A 13,490-nucleotide genomic window follows, 5' to 3' on the forward strand; every position below is an offset into this window, starting at 1 on the left:
GATTGCAGTGCTCTGTACCATCATTTCTTGACAAATGCAGTCACATTGCGTTAACTAGGTGTTCACCAGGTGGTTGCTCACACCACACTTTGATCCACCTTTGAATGCACGGCAATGAGATCTGGCATAGTTAGGGTTCCCCCATTTCCTTTCCTTTCGTATGCATCACCTGACTGCAAGGTTGCTTCATTTGCTGGGGGCATGGCTGTGCCACTGTTGCAGTGACCCCTGGAGTTTAGAACAGGAATTTGGAACTTGGCCAGTCAGGCACCGGCAATAGCTCGCCTGCTCTTCGCGAAGGACACGTGGAATATTTAACGTCCACCAAATCTCACGGAGGGGCACGCACGTTAACATCCATCCGAGGGGACGGCACACACTGATGCCACATCCTGCCTGTGAAACACCAGGACGGCAGTTTATAGTTGGGCCGAGATCCGAACCCAATCTGGACCAGCTCATAGCAAGTGTGCATACCACTGGGCTATCCTGCTAGCCCACAACCACGGTCCAAAGACCGTCCTTTCGGTAGACTTTTGTCACATTTAAAACAACCGCTCACCACCATCGCTCAAAAGGGTTACATTTTGATTTGGATAACACACAAGGATGGTGAAGCAGTGGAAATGGGGTCTTGAAACAAACGAGTCATGCTTCATCTTCAGTGTAGATGTAATGAGTAATTACTCCGCACACGCGAAGCTAAAAGCGGGATTAAACCGTCGGTTCACTTCCGTCTTCCCGTCCATCCATCTACAAACGTCAGTTTATGATCGAGGAACAACTTACTTTGAATTGAATGTTATATTTGGAATGTAAATTGGAAGACGAACCCAGCAGTCAAGCAGGACTCTGGTTCTGTATTTATCCCAACCACACATGCACAGAGAGTTGTGAGATAATGTTTTTACTCTGTCTGTCTGTCTGACAGTGAAACAAAATTGAAAATCATTCCAAACAGGAAACTTACTGTTTTCAAGGACATCAACGAGGACACAGACAACAGGCACGAAAGAACTAATGTAAAATGTTAGATATGGTGGTGTATTTGACACTGCGCCAACTGCGGTAAACTTCTGGAATTAATTATTTTTATAAGACCTTTACAATCTTTATTTTATCTCAGTATAATTATGTGCTTAAACACTAGAATACAAATCACCTTTCTACCTGTTATAAACCTGCAGTTTTGCAGTACTTAGACATGTTATTTAAGGACTGCATCAACAGCACGAAACTTCAGGATTTTAATTTTTTTATATACACAACCTTTAAAATCATTATTTTATTTTAATTGAATTATATACTTCAACACTAGAATACAAATCACCTTTCTACCACTGTTGTAAACCTGCAGTTTTGCAGTACTTAGACATGTTATTTAAGGACTGCATCAACAGCACGAAAGTTGCGGATTTTAATTTTTTTATATACACAACCTTTAAAATCATTATTTTTATTTCAATTGGATTATTATATACTTCAACACTGCCTGGTTGCCTGGTGTAAGGTGTTCAATGAACTATTTCGTTGTAGAATGTGATTGAAGAAATAGAGGATTAGAAGAATCACAGGCAATGAATACTTTCTTAACTTTAACGTTATTGTCTAACATTGATCTGGTTTTCTCGAATGGCGGATCGTGTTTGCGAGTGCCTTCATCACGCGTTAAGCTTGCCGTATGTTTGGCTTAGACCACCCGGCCCGATAAGGATTCGTCCCATTTTGAAGACTCTTTAGCCCAATGCCATGAAAGGAGGCTCATTTGAGTTTGTTTTGTATTTAAGAAAACAAGCAAAGAAACTCTTGTTTAGAAATTGACCATAAACGTGGCACTAATGGCCAATAATTATTTAAGGGTGCTGTAAATGACGTTATTGAAATTGTTGAAAAGTTTGTTGTAAAGTGTTAAACTCTGTAAAAGCATGGTTTGAGAAGTTTTTAGCGATTAAAAATAAAAAATTAAAAACTTACTGCCACGGTTTCGTTCACCAAAAGCTGGACAGGTTATTATTTGACGGAAAGATCAGTAAAGAAGCAAAAACACCGCAACACATCAAGCATGTAAATGAAAAACAAATTTCAGGAAAGTCAATGTTTGTTTTTCTCATTTACTGGGTACAAGAGTGAAGTGTGCTGGTCTGGCATCTAAGGGGTCATAAGTTTGAATTCTGCTGAGTTGCGGTGTAATATGAACTCAGACTTTCTCCTCGTTCTTGCCAATTCGAGTGGATTTGGCTATTGTCACCGTCGTGTGGAGGTCTGCATGCTTTAATGCAATTTTCTTTTTCTTCTTTCGCATCTATTGAATTGCAACCAGAATACAGTTCAGTATTTCCTTGATGTAAAAGTCGATGCTGGGTTTTAATTACTGTAGTTGTTTTTGACATGGTTAGAAAAAAAAATAAAATAAATCTAAGTTCCTTTGTAAGAAACTTTAGTGCAGGAGAGAGAAGGCCATTAGGCCCATCAAAGCCTGCACTAGTATCACCAAACTATGGTTGTTTGTCCATTCTCCATCCGTTTAAATGCTGAACGTCAAGCAAAGAAGCAGCATGTCCCATTTTTCAAGTCTTTGGTATGATTCGGCTGGTGTGGCGAACTGCCGACCTCCCAGACTTCGAGCGGACACTCTAACCATTAGGCCACTGTTTTTAAGCAGTGAAGTTTTGAGACCTCTTCCCTTTGACCTCCTTGAATTAGCTCCTGCCAAGGGATGCCTCTTGCTGATGTCTCGCATGTTTCCTCCGATGACTCGAGTACAGGATGCGATGTGCCTAAGAGATTACCCTCACGATATCTTCTTTTTGCTGGCCATACAATGCAAGTGAACACGCATATGAAAATCGCGTAGGAGACCATGCGTGGCATGTCTGTCGGGCCCATCAGACCCCCAGAGCCAGGTCCAACCATCACCATTGATGGAGGTGGCTCTTAAGGGGCCTAAAGGGAAAGCAGCGCAGATTACTCTGAGATCTGGGAGGCCTGCCCCACCATTTAATGGGTTGTTGGATGTTTGTTTTTAGAAACAAAGTGGGCACTTTGTAAACTTGAGACCACCTGGTTTTTTTTTGTATTTCACAGCACAACACACTTGTTCAGAAGCTTTTTATCTGTGTATTTTTTTTTTTTCCGAACCACCATCACCATGACAAGAAAGGCTGACAATCCTGGAAATTGGCCTAGATGGAAACATGATGAAGGAATTTTTTTTGTTGTATTTCTGTAGGAAGTTTTTCTACTTTTTGAATATAATTTGATTTGGCCTATTTCCCATTCCCATCTGAACCCGTGACCTAAAATGTCCCATCATGTGATTTACATCCAAGCTCCACCATGAGCCTTAGATCACTGTAAGAAAGTTGCAAGACAAGTTAAGCAAACAAACAAATAAATAAATAAATAAGTAGCCTTATGGATGAGTAGAGAGCAGAGCATTCTGGTATTTGAAGCTTGCCATCCAGCTGCCCCTGTGGCCATTGCTTTGTAGTCCTTTTAGCTCAGCGTGGCAGACGTTTACACCCATTTGGCTGCCAAGGGTATGGGAGCAAAGGAGATCTGTTTTCTTGGGTTGATTATAGGGGCAGAAAGGACTCGGTATATGACACGGACTTGCTGTCAGGCCATTGTCCACCTGCTAAATGCCTTCGAACTGGCAAAACATCAAGGATCATTTTCACTCTTTATCCTCGTTCTCATTTTTGAAACCTGTGCAGCAAATGTTTGTTGCTGGTGTCATGATGTAATGTTATTGTTTCATTCTGTTTTTTGTGATTCTCCAATAATTTGAAATTTGTATTTGCATATACTGCAGGAATAAATGAACGAATCAGGCTGTTTGGAGGGAAGAGGACCAGTGTCTCAGGTTAGCTTTCAGGACAATGTTCTTGCAGTTTTCTGCGTATCTCTAAAGAGGAGAACACCGTTTTAATTAATAAGTTGATGGCAATTGGTCCCAATTATCTTCTGGATGACGAGAGGTGTCTGGCCTTGCTGGGCTTCGACCTGCCACGTGCCCAGCAGTCAACTTGGCCCAGCTGAGGCCAAATAAGGTCAGGGAGCCCAGAATAGGCAAGCGGCTCTGGGAACCGGTTGGACACCTGCCACTGTGGGCTGCAATAGCTGGAAGGGGCAAAGCGAGTCGGATAGTGATGGTGGCAGGCTTATTGGCACTATTTCTGTTCCTCATTGTAATTTTTGTACTGTATTCTCAGTAGAACCACTATGACAGATGTCATCACCCAATAGGTAGCTGCTGGATGACCAGTAAAAGTGTGTGTGTGTGTGTGTGTGTGTGTGTGTGTGTGTGTGTGTGTGTGTGTGTGTGTGTGTGTGTGCCTGTATGTGCCTTTCTGCATCAGATGGAGAAGTTAAGTTCATTCAATGATGATGACAAAGCCATTGTACACGACGTAACACCGTATCCTCATTGGTGCGCTCCGAGTGCCTCTGGTGCCACTGTTCGAAGTCCTGGAGATAGTTAGGGCACTAATTTGGAATGTGGTCAGGGTTTTGGCACACAATGGCCTACTCTTATAAAAGACACGATGAGATTTTTGACTTTCACAAACAAATCCTGGCAGACAAGCTTATCGATTCAACACCCTGCCTGTGAAAGATCGGGTTGACATTTTATAGTTTGATGGGGGAAGTGAACCAAGGTTAGATGGCTCAAAGATGAGTATGCTACCAAAGAGATATCTTGTCATCCCTCTGTGTGGAGGTCGATGTATTGTCGCTTTGAATTTTTTTTTATCTGCTGCATTGTCCGAAGGTCGATAAAGTGATAAAGTGATAAACTCGGTAGAGTGCATACCTCCGCCATGTAATGCCTGATCCACGATAACATATTGGGCCCAATAACTTTTTGAGATATCCTGCTGTATATCGTTTTTGGCCATATCTCTCAATGATAAAGATTCACTTGAAAAATTAAATAATTCTCGTATCCAGATCCGGATTCGGATGTTCACCAAAATCGAATCAATTCTTCAATGTTACACACCCAACGTGTCCACCAAGTTTCATCAGAATCCGTCCACAACTTTTTGAGATATCATCCTGCATATCATTTTTGGTCCCATCTCTCAATGGTGAAGAATCACTTCAAAAATTCTTGTCATCAAATCCGGATCAGGACCTTCACCAAAATCCAATATATTCGTCCTTATCACACACCCAACCTGCCCACCACGTTTCATCCGGATCCGTCCACAACTTTTTGAGATATCCTGCACACAAACAAACAAATGAAATTGCTCGTTGAGCAAGGAATTGCCGGAATAACTTTGTCATATCTCCATGATCTCTGAAAAAACAAAAACCTGGAAATCAATTTGGTTCTTATAAGTCGATAGTGCTCCTGTTTAATGAGTTATAGCACTTAGTTTGGTCATGATCATAACTTGGAAGTCAATCGGACTTGAAATGGCGTTTTTATCGCAATTTGAAAGTTTTGACCCGACCCCACCCCCTGACATTCGACCCCCCGACCGCTCAGAAGGGTGTTGGTGTGAAACCTCAATGAGACATATGGTTGGATGCAGAATTGGAAGATGCACATTTTGGATTTGGTTTGAAGTCGATACGACCATTTTAGCGGATGTTACTGCGAAAATAAGAATTTCGGTTTTTCGTGACCTTGACCTTGACCTTTGACCTAGATTCACCAAAAACGACAAGTGTCTTAGTTGGACGATGGCCGACGTCTGTACCCAGTTTGGTCATGATCGCTGAAACGGTGTGGCTGCTACAGGGTAAATAAACATAGAAACACAGAATGGCACACACAACCGACCAACGTAATTGCCGAAATCCGAAGGATTCCGGCAATTAACAAACAGAGAGGGGTGAAAACATAACCTCCTTCACCTTCGATGGCGGAAGTAACAAAGATGATTGAAAAGATGGTTTTAACTTTGACAGTTCATGCCATTCACTCTCCAAGATGCTCCATGTTTTGAGAAGTCATTTTCCATGAGGTGAACATCATCCATTAGATTGCGGAACTACCTTTCCTTTGATAAATGGGTGGCCAATGTTACCTAACATCTGCATTTTGCATCTCCGTGGCTTCCTCTGTCTTTGAAACGGTGGTGGTGGGAGGGTGAAGGGAAAATGTGGGACAAAGACCGGAGGTTAGGCTGCGGTCACAATTTCTGATGAATTTTTTTTTTCCACTCGGCTGTGTAATGCAATTCAAGGTCGGTCACCTTCCACTACATCAGACCTCTTACGCAATCCATTATTCTAAACAACTTTTATGTATGCCACATACTTCTCACCAGAAATACAACAGCCTCGTACATCAGACAAGGAAACTTAAATACAGGTGAAAGCATTTTGGCCTATTATGCCTGTGCTATATCCGCACCACATTTTCTTGATCAGTTAATTTACTTATCCTCCTTGTATGAACACTATTTTCAACATTGCTGTTCTAATTTAACCCACTTTCCCTGATACTTAATTTGTCCCATTAATTTTTCTGTCAGGAATATACCCCAGGGTATCATTACACAATGGCCTACTCGTTTTATGGCAACATCCAATAACGACATTCTAACCTGCCTTGTAATAAATAGCCCCTTCTAAAGGACTGCTGCTCTTTGACATCAAAGACACAAAGTGTCTACAGTAGGTCGGTTTCTATTTTAAAATTTTTTGAAAGTTGCAAGTCTCACCCCCCATTTCTTTTTCTTTTGATGAGAAAACACCACTGATGAAGTTTCAGCCAAATCGAACTATGTTTAGGGGTCGCTACCGGATATTGAAATTTCAGAATTTAAAAAAATTCCAATAACCCAAAATAAGAAAAAGAAAATCTTCTGAATTGAATAACTTCTGGATAAAAAGTAATACAGGTCATGAATTTACAATCATTGGGCATTTAGTTCATCAATTTTCACATCACTGAATACTTGCAAAATAATGCATTGAACAATTTCACTATTCTTGCAAAAGTTCTTTCTTGCAGGTCGGCATTTTCCTTCTATGCTCTGAAACAACCTGGAGCAAATCTTGTTTTTGGTCCTCGTTGGAAGTGAGTATTTCACTGTATTCCTTCATTAGAGCTACTCCACGTTCTGCATTGTCATTCACTGCTTTGAGTTTTGAGACAATAGCCAATGCTGCATTGTAACTTTCGCTCTGATGCCGTGTTACTGGGTCATCATTCAAAAAAGCCATCGGCAATTCTAGGAACACGAAAAAACGTTGGGAATTTTGAGTTGGGAAATCCCACAGTTCTCTTCTTGGAATATCGTGAACGAGTACAGCAGTTCGTTTGCTTGGATATATAATGGTCCAATTCTGCTCTATCTCCCTGGGTTATCGCGGCGCTAATTCTTGCCTTAGTTTCAGCAGAAACCTTATCATCAAATAGAGCGAGTGGAATTAGTTCCTCAAGTACCATAAATGTCCGGAGAACTTCTTCACAGCTATTCTCGAAATGTCCTCATTCACGATTTTATATGATTCCAGTTTCTTCAAAAATTCCAGGTCGTTTGCGGGAGCTCTGACGGCACGAGGAGCAGTAAACCAATGTTTAATGTAAATCCCAATCACAAACACAGTTAAATTCCACATTCCTTTTTGCTCTCGTTTAGTTAGTTTGAATTGTTTTCTGAATAGAAAGATTTTGGTTCCATATATGGCTTTCGCCATCCAGCGGGCCCGGTGCAAGGCCCCAGGAAGCCTGAATCGAATTCCTCTCTCCAGGACGCCACCGAGTGAGATTATTGAGAGTTACAATTGTTCTTTATAATCATCACGGGGCTGGTATTTTTTCAATTGCTCTTTTGTAAATAATATCGTATCATCAACACTCACAAATTCTTGCTCATTGTCATCTACAATCAAAATTTCAAATTTCTCCTGGTCGATGAATTACCACTGGCCTTGAAATCTCTTGAACAAGGCGATGTCAGGTCCTGTTGAAGGACCAAGGCAAGTAACTGTGACTGCCTCTTGGACAATTTCGTGCACGTGGTGACGACGGGTAAAATGCAACATTTGATGTCCCAATTTCTGTTCTAATAGAACACATGCATCGTTCGTGTGACCAGTGTTACTACTGGTAATATTCGGCGGTTCCATAACATTTTAAAGCGGGGATATTTAAAACCACAAGATTCAGAAAATTCAATATCCGGTAGCGACCCCTAAACATAGTTTGATTTGGCTGAAACTTCACCAGTGGTGTTTTCTCATCAAAAGGAAAAGAAAGGGGGGGGGGTGAGACTTGCAACTTTCAATTTTTTTAAAAATAGAAACCAACCTAGTGTACAGTGGATTTGGCAGCCATCAACATCAAGACGTTTCACTGCACCAGAGGCAATACCATCTCCCACTTACTATGGAAATGCCCAGAAAATCTCTCATCAGAGCAGTGGTCATGTTACCAACAAAGATAGGCTCATAAAAATATTACTTCCCCCTCCCCCAAAAAATCACACTCTGAGAAAGAAAATCAAAACCAAACCTTTGCTTTTCGTTTTCTTAAAGCTACAATGCAATGCTGTGTTTATGGGGTTGGGGTCTGCAGTTAGAATTTCAGGCCTTGATATCGTTTGTGTAGTTTATAGGATCCTTGAGCATGTAATATGAACACGTGCTTCAGATAGCTGTCTGGTGGAGAGAGAGAGAGAGAGAGAGAGAGAGAGAGAGAGAGAGAGAGAGAGAGAGAGAGAGAGAGAGAGAGAGAGAGAGAGAGAGAGAGAGAGAGAGAGAGAGAGAGAGAGAGAGAGAGAGAGAGAGAGAGAGAGAGAGAGAGAGAGAGAGAGAGAGAGAGAGAGAGAGAGAGAGAGAGAGAGACAGAGAGACAGACACACAGAGAGATAGAGAGAGAGACAGACAGACAGACAGACAGACAGACAGGGCATTCCCCACCTCCATGCCACAGCACACCTTTTCTCTCCCCTTCCCTCGCACCCTGTGGAAGAGGTGGAAGTACCGGCCTCTGACTTCTCCTCAGAAGAGGAGAGCCATCCCGCATGGTGGCATATGAGTGGCAGTAGATAAAGCACATTACAAATTTTGCCCATGCTGCCTGGCAGCCACAGTATCCATTGGGGGAGAATCTGCATCATCTGATTGGATGAGATGTTGTTGCTTTGCGGGGGAACGGGACTGGCTTGCTCCCAATGTGGGGCGCTGATGTCAACACCTTGAGGGTGAAGAGGGAGTAAGATGTGGGAGGAGAGAGGAGGGAGGGATGGTGAGGAAGGTGAAAAGAGAGGCAAGTGGGGGTGGGGGCTATAACAGAGTGAGAAGAGTGCTTTGAGCTTTTGCATTGTTGAGCTCTTGGTTACTGGTGGCATTGGTGAGCTTGGCATATGCGTCTCTGCTGCCAGGACCTTCTGCCCACACGAGCTGCCTGCCCACCTGCCATCCGGTCGAGGACATCCCATTTCCAGCCTTCAATAATCTTGCCCAGTTTTGTGTAAATGCTTGTTGTGTGTGTCGGCCCTTTGGGGTATTTGTTTCTTTATGTTTGATAGGTATTGTGTGGATTAATAATCTGTCATTGTCCGGCATTTCTATCTGTTTGTCCTGTGCCTTTCATAAAGTTATTTATATTTTTAAACGTCTGCGCATGTCGGTTCCTTTCTTCTTTTTTGCATGCTGACAATTTGGATGATTGAGAATCCCTGAAGGATTGAATTGGTGTTAATTTAGATATTGACAACCGACATGGTTTAGATCAAATCCGGAATACGAGAGCCTGCTAAATACTGCTTGGGCATGATCCACGTTAAATTCCAGTTATCCACGGAAGGAACACATAATGTTCATTCTCTGTGTCAGCTGCAGTTGTGGTTGTGTTTCATTGGTTGATGGACACGACAATACGAGTAATGGATCACATCCTCTGGTTCTCAGCCACTCACTCAATATTCAAATAAAGAGAGTAGTAACGTGTGTGCTGGTGGTCAAACGAAAGCATCTTTCTTGACTTTTCATCATCATTGAAATCCCTTTATTATTATTCTTTTTTTAACTTCCCTCTGGTTTTTTTGTTCTATTTTTCTCTGTTGTTCCTTTGAAAACAGTCAAGTTTTCCTGTAATGAAAGTTATCTTCTGTGGACTAGTCAGAATGAAAAATCATCATACTAGCAAGGACTCTCTACCACTCCTTGAGCATGTAATTGGGAGAGACCCCACCTCTTCCCACAAATGAAATAAAATTAAATAAATTGTGCTCCTAGTATTCATTGTGTGGAAACATGACCAACCACTATGGCATCACAGATGGGCTACAAATTAAGAAATTGCACATTACACCTTTTTTTTTTACCATAATAGTATGAACTGAACTGAACTGACTACAGCATAGAAAATTCTGACTTGATCTTTACACGATGGCTCAATGGATTTAATTTTGGAAAAAATAAAACAACAAATTTCTACATTCCGCTGCTCATTATACAGAGTTGAAATTTGTGTGTAAAATGGCATTGTCCACTAAAATTGCCGTTCATTATTGTGAAATTCATTTTGTTCCTAATAATGGGACCTGACCGTCTTCATCTTCTCTTTGTCTTCTTCTTTTCTTATTCTTCTTGTACAAGGATACACACAAAAGGAAATTAGATGCAGGAGGAGGCTATCTGGTCCATAATGCCTGCACTACATCAACACCAGACCATAAAATGCAAAATGTTTTTATTTTTGCAGTTTTTTTTTCTATCGAGGGGAGAGGGCAGGGGCAAAGGCAGTTCTTGTGTAAAAAACACACACACAACATCACCACACAACACCCCTTGACGAGACCCTCACCAACAGCACTCCGTACACATGGCCACGATCATGCATCAATGCTCAAGCTACCTAAAAGTCCTTATCAACATTCCTATACCCCTCTAGCTCCATAACTTCCAGGTACCTACCTAATACTAATTTACACTTATCTACTGTTTCTGCTGCCACTACCTTTCCAGGGAGACCATTCCATGGATTAACTACTCTGAGTAAATGTCCCCTGCCTTGCCACCGTCTTAAGGCCTAAGTCACATTTGCTCTATGGCTAGGATACGGCGGCCGTACCCCCCCCTGAATTGACAGAAACGTGCGGCGGCCGCAGAGTTTCTGAGGTGGCCTCAGGGTGGCCCTACGCCATATGGCTATCTTTTACGGGTCGTAGGGGTCTCCGTGGAATTATAGCGCGGAGTTATAACTTTTTTCATTTCTACATTGGCCGTAGCAATTCGACAAGCCAACGTGTGACATAGATGTGTTCCACGTCGACCTACGCAGGGCGTACGTTGGGCTTTCGTTATTTGTGCGGCTGCCGTAGGCTCTTATCAATGAAAAATGAATTTTGCCAACCCCCCAAAAATTATGGCGGCCGCACTATTTCCACGATCACCGTAGGGTAGTCCTAAGGTGTCCCTGGGTTCAACGTACGGTGGCTTTGCGGTCTGTGTGACTACCTGCGGGCAACGCAGGGTCGACGCACGGTTTCCCTACGCCCGCCGTGCGTCCTACGTACGGCCTCCGTGGCAGTCTGCGTCGACCGTGCGTCCACCATGCGTTACCGTTAGAGATCGGAGTATAGGTGTTTGCCTATATTCCGAACTGGTATATTCAGTTATATATATATATATATATATATTATAGTTATAGTATATTCAGTTATATATACTGGTATATTCCGAACTGTTATATTTTTATTTCAGTAAAAAAGAACTGGTATATACACCCACTCGTTACCGTCCGTCTGGCCGCACGTTCGCCTTAGGGCCCCCCTGCGGTCGCCTTGCGGGCACCTTGTGTCTGCCTTGAAAATTATATGGCCACCGCTGGGACACCCTAAGGTCATCGTGCGACATCAAATCAAAGACCGTACGGCACCCCCACGTTTTCGTTTATAAATATACGATCTCCACAATTTATAAATACGCCGTGCGGCTCCCCGAAAAATAAAAACATATGTGACTGCTCCATTGTGTGACCGTGGAAATACTGCGGCCGCCCTATAATTGCTAGTGGCCGTAGATTTTGTAGACCCTGCGGCCACCGTGCCAAATGTGACTTAGGCCTTACTCTCCTCTTCTTTACTCTCAGGCTATGGCCCCTGGTCCTATCACTGTCCACTCTGTTAAATAATCCTTTTGCACTGATTTTATCTCCACCTTTCACTATCTTAAACATCGATCATAATATCTCCTCGTAACCGCCTCCTTTCTCGTGTATAAAGCCCTGTCTGCTTCAGCCGCTTCTCATCGCCGAGTCCAGCAAGGCCCAGAATCAATCTAGTGGCCCTGAGCTGAACCCTCTCTATGGCATCTCTGTCTTTCCTGAACTGTGGTGACCAGAACTGCACACAATATTCCAGATATGGCCCTCACTAAATTCCTGTACAATGTTAACACCACCTCTTTTGATTTATAAATGATCCCCCTCCGAATAAAACCTAAAACCCTATTTGCTTTACCTATGCCTGGTACTGTGCTGCCTGCTTACCTCCCATATCTATTACCACCCCAAGATCCTTCTCCTGTGTGACGCGCTCCAAAATTACCCCTTCCTTCATGTCATCTCTATTTTCATTGTTCTTTCCCATCCGCAACACCTTACACTTGCTCAGGTTAAATTCCATCTGCCAATCTTTTGCCCAATCTATGCAAGTATCAATAATTTCCTGAATCTGATCACCACCCCCTCTGCTATCCACATCACCTCCAAGCTTTGTGTCATCTGCAAATTTGGAAAGCCTACTCTTCACCCCACTATCCAAATCATTGATGTAAATAATGAATAGTAATGGTCCGAATACTGATCCCATACTTTCATCTTCACAGCAAGACATGCTCCCACTCACAGCCACTCTTTGCTTCCCATCACAAAGCCAGTTTGCAATCCAATTCGTTACCTGACCAACCACCCCAAAAGCCCTCACTTTGGCTAACGACCTCCGATGTGGTACCTTGTCAAATGCCTTCTTAAAATCTAGATCTACTATGTCCACTGCCTTTCCCTCATCCACCCAATCAGACACTGCTTCATAGAACTCTAAAAGATTTGTTAGACTGTAACTACCTTTGGTAAACCCATGTTGACTACCTTTAATTAGTTTGTATATATTTAAATGGTTCTTCATCTGGTACCTAATTAATGTCACCAACGCAATACTTTCCTGAAATTCCTCTTATTATTATTATTATTGTTATTATTTGCCTTCCAAGCTGTAAGCAGTTTGACAGGATAGCACAGAGGCAGAGCACTGACTTTTGAACTGTCTCATCTGGGTTGGATTCTCATCCAGACTGTAGGATTGGTGCTTCCGAAGTGGTTTGGTGATTATGATTTGCTGCATCACAGTCGTGGGTGTCCGGTATTAGTTGGTGGACTTGTCATTAAAGAAGAGTAGGTGAGTTATCGCTGGCACCCTGAACAAATCACAAAAATACTACCCAAATAAGCTCCACTTGAATGTCAGGCCTGGTCAGCTGGCTCGTGAAAGACTTGCACCAATTCACCTCCTGCC

The 13,490-nt window shown here is 42.5% G+C and overlaps 1 protein-coding gene and 1 pseudogene across 1 annotated transcript in view; one reads left to right on the forward strand and one right to left on the reverse strand.

The window, feature by feature from the left end:
- The window catches only part of LOC147027053 (uncharacterized), a 167,481-nt gene that overhangs the window by 80,102 nt on the left and 73,889 nt on the right, over positions 1–13,490 (forward strand). The gene's annotated exons all lie outside the window — the stretch shown is intronic.
- On the reverse strand, positions 7,125–8,097 carry LOC147027054 (uncharacterized; annotated as a pseudogene).

This window comes from Eptatretus burgeri, chromosome 5, assembly GCF_056783735.1.
Source record: "Eptatretus burgeri isolate ZD-2024b chromosome 5, Ebu_testis_v1, whole genome shotgun sequence".
NCBI classification, from domain to species: Eukaryota; Metazoa; Chordata; class Myxini; order Myxiniformes; family Myxinidae; genus Eptatretus; species Eptatretus burgeri.